The sequence below is a fragment of the Eulemur rufifrons genome, chromosome 14, assembly GCF_041146395.1.
Source record: "Eulemur rufifrons isolate Redbay chromosome 14, OSU_ERuf_1, whole genome shotgun sequence".
NCBI classification, from domain to species: domain Eukaryota; kingdom Metazoa; phylum Chordata; class Mammalia; order Primates; family Lemuridae; genus Eulemur; species Eulemur rufifrons.
In genome coordinates, this window is record NC_090996.1 from 23,802,753 (window position 1) to 23,809,456 (window position 6,704).

Below are 6,704 nucleotides of genomic sequence, written 5' to 3' on the forward strand. Positions count from 1 at the left end.
CGCCCACCTCAGCCTCCCAGAGTGCTAGGATTACAGGCGTGAGCCACCACGCCCGGCCAGAAAGCTAAGAATCTTTATGACCACCAGCTATGTGGTTGCAGAGTGGCAATTATAGAGAAGTAAATGGGGACAGTGACTAATTATTATTTTTAGCTAGGACCTTACCACAGTTCTCACCTTGTACCCGTTTTTATTAATTTGTAAGGATGGTTTCAAACTGGTGAGCAAAATGTGGCATACTGCTACAATGCAGTATTATTCAGCCATAAAAAGGAATGAAATATTGGCACATGCTATAACATGGATGAACCTTGAAAACATTACGCTTGGGTATAGAGTTTCAATATGAGAAGATGAAAATAATTCTGGAGATGGATGGTGGTGATGATCATACAACAATGTGAATGTAATAATAATGCCATGTAACAATGGTTAAAATGGCAAATTTTTTGTATATTTTATCACCATTTAAAAAAAAAATCATGCCAAGTGAAAAAAGCCAGACACAAAAAGTCACATATTGTATGACTCCACTTATAAAAAATATCCAGAATAGGCAAATCCAGAGAGATAGAAGGTAGATTAGTGGTCACCTGGGGCCAAGGGGGGATGGGGAGAAATAGGGAGTAACTGCTGATGGATATGGGGTTTCTTTTTAAGATGATGAAATTGTTCTAGAATTAGCAGTGATGGTTGCACAACCTTGTGAATATACTTAAACCCACTGGATCATACACTTTAAAATACTGAATTTTATAGTATGTGAACCGTCTTTGTCTTGTGTTGCTATAGAAAAATACCTGAGACAGGGTAATTTGTAAAGAAAAGAGACTTATTTGGCTCATGATTCTGGTGGCTGGAAAGTCCAAGATTGGGCAGCTGCACCTGGTGAGGGCCTTAGGCTGCCTCCACTCATGGCAGAAAGTGGAGGGGCAGTGGGCATGTCAAAGAGATCACATAGCAAGACAGGATACAAAAGAGCAAAACTGAAGAAGTCAGATTCTGACTCTTTTTAACAACCCACTTTCTCAAGAATTAATCCATTCCCAAGAGAAAAAGAAGGAACTCACCCCAGTGGGAGGGCATTAATCTATTCATGAGGGATCCATCTCCATGACCCAAATACCTGCGTTGTTATAGCAACACAGAATAGACACACACCATAAAATTCTACCTCGCAACATTGCCACATTGGGGATTAAATTTCAATGAGAGTTTTGGTGGGGACACCACATCCAAACCATAGCATGGATCATACCAATAAGAAAAATACAGCTTAAATAGCTTTATGCAAATTCCAATCTAGGCTGTTAAGTGAGAAAATGATTTTTTTTTTTTTAACTTATCACCCTTCAAGCCAGCTGAGCATGTAGCCCTTGACTTTGAGAAACTCAACACCAGGTTGGAGACATGGCAGGAAAGCAGGCAATAACCAGACAATGATAAAATGCAATACCAGTGCAAGAAGTCAAAGGATGGGGGCACAAGAGAAAGAGAGTCTGGTTATATATTACAATTTTGTGCAAATTCCAACCCAGGCTGTTAAATGAGAAAATGATTTCTTTCAAGTATTTATCAAAGCCTTGATCTTCTGAGGCTCTGGTGCTATTTCTTGCCCTTCAGTATCAAACCTAATTTTATAAGTATTACAGTCAGGAGTCTTAGTCCTAGGAAGGCACTCTGTACAATCCTTATTAAAAGCCCAGGCTGTTTGTTCAGGATCCTCTTCAGAATTGATAGCTGATGTTTTATGCTTCTGAGAGCTTCCAGAACAAGGCCAGAGAGATTTTCTGAATCCCCCTTTGATTGTTTTTAATTCCATTACAGCTTGTCCTCATGTATTAACAAGGTAATCTTGCCTTTCCCTTACTTTACTGATCTGACCTTTCAGGGAAAATGTGATTTTAAAATTGGACACCATCCAGAGATGATGCCAGGATGACAAAGAATGTCATTCTTGCAAGCAGTGCAGTTCCGCAGAGACTATCTGAGCTGCAGTTCTTTGCATATCTTTCATTCCCTCACTACGCAACATGTGGTCCAGGGACCTACAGCAGTGGTATCACACATGGGAGCCTGTTAGAAATGCAGAATTTGGGGATCCTCTCTAGACCTACTCAATCAGAATTTGCATTTTAGCAAGACATGGGTTTAACGTATGTTTACAAATTCCCTGATACTCCTCTGTTCAATGGAGCTTAATTCCCTTTGCCTTGAGTGTGGGCTGTACTCAGTGACTTGTTTCTAACACACAGACTGTGGTGGAAACCATGGAGTGTGACTTTCAAGGGTAGGTCAGAAAAAGACATTGCAGTTTCTGCCTTCCCCTCTAGGATTACTCACTCTGGGGGAAACCAGCTGTCACGTCATGAGGACACTCAAGCAGTTACTCAGTGGAGAGGTTCACATGGCCCAGTACTGAGGCCTCCTGCCAGCAGCCACGTGAGTACTCCATCTTGGAAGTGAATTCTTTGGCCCCAGTGGAGCCTTCAGATAACTGCAGCCCCCAACATCTTGATGGCAACCTCATGAGAGACCCCAAGTCAGAGTCACCGAACTAAGTCATTCATGAATCCCCGAAACTCGGCAACTATCTTAGATAATAGTTTGTTGTTTTCAGCTGCTGATTTTTGGAGTAATTTGTTATGCAGCAATAGATAACCAATACCCAACACCTCCAGGTGATTTGGAAGCACATTAAAATTTGAGAAGCACTGAACCAGACCTTGAACTCCTGGAAGGCAGAGACCATCTTTGTCATTTCCATGTCTTCAGAGCTAAGCGCAGTGCTTGACACTCAGTAAACTTTTGTTGGACTAAATACAAGGTTTAACTGCCCTGTTTTTAAAAAGTTAAAACTTTCTGTAATAAATAATACCTGTATGTATGTGGTAAAATATTCCAGCAGTGCTAAAGGGTATTTACAGTGATAAGTAGACTGCTTGTTGATTAACAGCAAATTCTGTGACCACTTCTCTTACTTTGCAATTAACTAGTAAGCAGCCTGCCACATAAGACAGTGCATTTTTTTCTTTTTTATTTTCCGCCTAAAATTAATACTTGGCTCAAAATCAAATATAAGTAAACAAGAAAAAAGCTCCCCTTCCAAACTTATTCCCTAGAAATAACCACTATTAATAATTCAATGTGTATCTATCCAGATGCTTTTAGAAATCTGTTATTCATACATGTACATGATTGAGTTTGTATTGTTTGTATTGTTCCCCAAATGGAATAATACTATACATTTGACCTGCAATTTGGCGAGTGCAGATCACGGGATGACATGTTTCCATAAGGTGGGTGTTGTTCAAGGTCTCCTAAAGGTTCCATGTCTCCAAGTCAACTCACAGAACTCCACCTCATTACTTTACTTGGCTGCGATACTCTTCCACCGAAACTGCTCACACTGACCTAGCTCCTCCCACCGCGGAATACTGTTCTAAGGGCTTCACTCACTGAGTTCTCCCAACCCCTCCACGGTGGCCTGGTTCCACAGGCTGCAAACTTAATCACTCAATTGTTCTCCTCTCCTTATCTTCTCTTTTCATCTACTGGTGGGACATCTGAGTTACTTCTTTTTTTTTTTTTTCCTTTTTTATTTCAGCTTATGATGGGGGAACAAATGTTTAGGTTACGTATATTGCCCTTGCCTAACCCAAGTCAGAGCTTCAAGCATGTTCATCCCCCAGATGGTGCGCATCGCACCCATTAGGTGTGAATATACCCATGCCCTCCTCCCTCCTCCCATCTGCCCGACACCCGATGAATGTTATTACTATACGTGCACTTAAGTGTTGATCAGTTAAAACCAATTTGATGTTGAGTACATGTGGTGCTTGTTTTTCCATTCTTGGGATACTTCACTTAGTAGAATGGGCTCCAGCTCTATCCAGGATAATAGAAGAGGTGCTAGATCACCATTGTTTTTTTGGCTGAGTAGAACTCCATGGTGTACATATGCCACATTTTATTAATCCACTCATGTATTGACGGGCACTTGGGTTGTTTCTACATCTTTGCAATCGTGAATTGTGCTACTATAAACATTCGAGTACGGATGTCTTTTTTATAGAATGTCTTTTGTTCTTTTGGGTAGATGCTCAGTAATGGGATTGCTGGATCAAATGGTAGATGGACTTGTACCTCTTTGAGATATCTCCATATTGCTTTCCACAGAGGTTGTACTAGTTTGCAGTCCCACCAGCCTGAGTTACTTCTAATACAGCCTTCTGGGGGCCCCTAACGCTGCAGAGGACCATCTTTCAGAAGGAAGGAGCCCCGGGGAGGAAGGTTTTTAACCTTTTTGGAGATTCCATACCTCTCAGAATTTGATATGAACTCTAGACCCTCACCCCAGAACCCCCTTAAGGTCCTCCCTAAGACCCTTTGATGCAGGCGATTTGAGGACAAGAAAATATGACCTTTCCCAACTCAGGGAAATAAAAGAAACCTTTCCAAGTGGAGCTTCAGCCTCAAAAGCGCTCGTTTCTTGCTCTGCCTTTCCCGAGAAACATCGCGGCGCACAGAGCGCTTTCCCGCCGAATGTTTTCGGAGGTTGAAAAGGCGCCTCTTGCCTCAGGGGACCTGGGTCCTCCCATCCCTGCCTCTGAAATGGCAGCCCCGCCGGGCCGAGACTGAACGGGACAGACCCCGTGATCCTGGACCGCAGCGAGGCTCGCTCGGGGCGCGCCAAGGGCCAGGAAGGTCTCGGGCCCCGCGGCGCCCGCCGGTGTCCTGCAGAGGGCGACCGCGCCCCGCCTGCCGGGCGTCTCGGCAAGGCTGTGCGGACACGCCGGGCGGGCAAGGCCGGGTCCTTGCTGCTGGGGGTGGTACTCTGGCCCCAACCATCCCCGCCTGATCTCCGCTGCCAAACCGCAGCGCAACGTCACGTGTGCGCACTGCTGGGTGCGGAGGGCCCCGCTGGCTGTCCAGGTCTGCGCGGTCCATCCGACTTGGGTGTCCTCATCCAGATGGATACATTTTGTTTTTCAGAAAAGGGGGAGAGAGAGAAGAAAACAAGGGATGGGGCGGGGCGATTAGTCTCCGTCTATGGGCACTACATGGAGAAACCAGCTTCCTGCTTCAAGCAATGTCCAAAGGGCAGCACTGAATATGTTCATTAGTTCGTGCAGCTTTCTGGACACACCTGACGCGCACACACTTTCCTTCCTCCTGATCCACATGCTGAGCCCTTTCCTGATGAAGGCTATTTGCCCTGGCAACCCCCCTCACCTCTTAGCTGAAGCCGTCCCAGACCCTCTCTGTCCTGTGCCCCCACCCCTTGACTTCTTGCCTCGGTATTGCATCTGTCATTGCCTGGTTATTACCTGCTTTCCTGCCATCTCTCCAACCTGGTGGTGAGCTGCTCAAAGCCAAGGGCTACCCCAGTACCCATAGCTTACCAGGCCCTCAGCCAATGTTTGATATGTTAATCTAAGCTAAAAAATCATGTGCACTCAAAGAATGGAACAAAATGAATGAGACATGTAGTTACAAGTAACGACAAACGATCCTCCTGGTTTCAATATGAACACACTTAGAAACTTCTAGATGGAAATATGAAGGAGGGAAGGAGGGTCAGCCTTGTGAGTGTCTCTCAGTCCTCTTGTCCATCTGCATCCAAACCCAGCATGACCGATCCTGGCAAACATTTAACCCGTAACACGGTCTCAACTTCTCTACCTCGAAATGCTTTTTACTTGTTGCTCCTCTGTTTTGGGTTCTGAGAATTCCTCTCCATGATACTTTCTCCCTTTAAAACAAATCTCAATTATATTTCCCGGGTTAGACAGAATTTCCCAATCCTTAATGCTGACGTTTTTAACTGGGCATGCATATCAGAATAAACTCGAGATTAAAAAACAAATCTACGGCCCTTTCTGCTCCATTCATCCCTACCGAAGCAGAAGCCTAAGGGACAAATATACTAATATTTTTTAAACTCACGCAGGAGCTCTGATGCATAGCCCTAGTTAAGAAGCAATGGTTTAATTCCACAAAAGCCTTCATTCTAAATCTGCCCCTCATGGATGTGTTTCCTGCTTGCTGGGGCCAATTCAGGATTTCCATGCCGTCCCACTTTTCCTGCACTGTTTTCTGCTAAGATGTGACCTGTTGTTCCAGTTTTCTCCAGCTCGATTTCTCCAAGTCATGTTTCCAGCTGTCACGGCACTGTGACAGCTGGAAACATGTTCCAGACCAAGTTGTCTTCACCAGATGGACGCAATGGCAAACAGCCACGCTCCCTATTGTGCTGGGGGGCGGGGCAGCAGCCTTTGTGTGGATTTTCCATGCCTAATTTCCAAGTAGCTTTGTCGCAACAATGAAAAACTGCACAGAGATGACACCTGTTGTGCTTACTTGCCGAGCGTTCTGTATGTGTATGTGTTTAAATAAGACCACACGGGCACGAAAAGTATAATTATCTAAGTTATTCATTTGACTGCTTTAAGGGCACATATTATTCTAAGTGCTGTGAAATAAAATAATTTTAGAGCATGAAATTCATACTCCTCCCTTATATTATTTAGAAAGGATACAAAACATCTCACCTTTGCTTCTAAGAGGAAGTTATTAGCTCTGCTAAATGAAAAATCCAGAGGTTCTTTTCTTCAGGTATGGCTTGATCCAGGAGCTCAAACTAAACACTTCCCCACCCTGCTGCTTTGATATCTACAGTGTCAAAATTAGCCTCACAATGC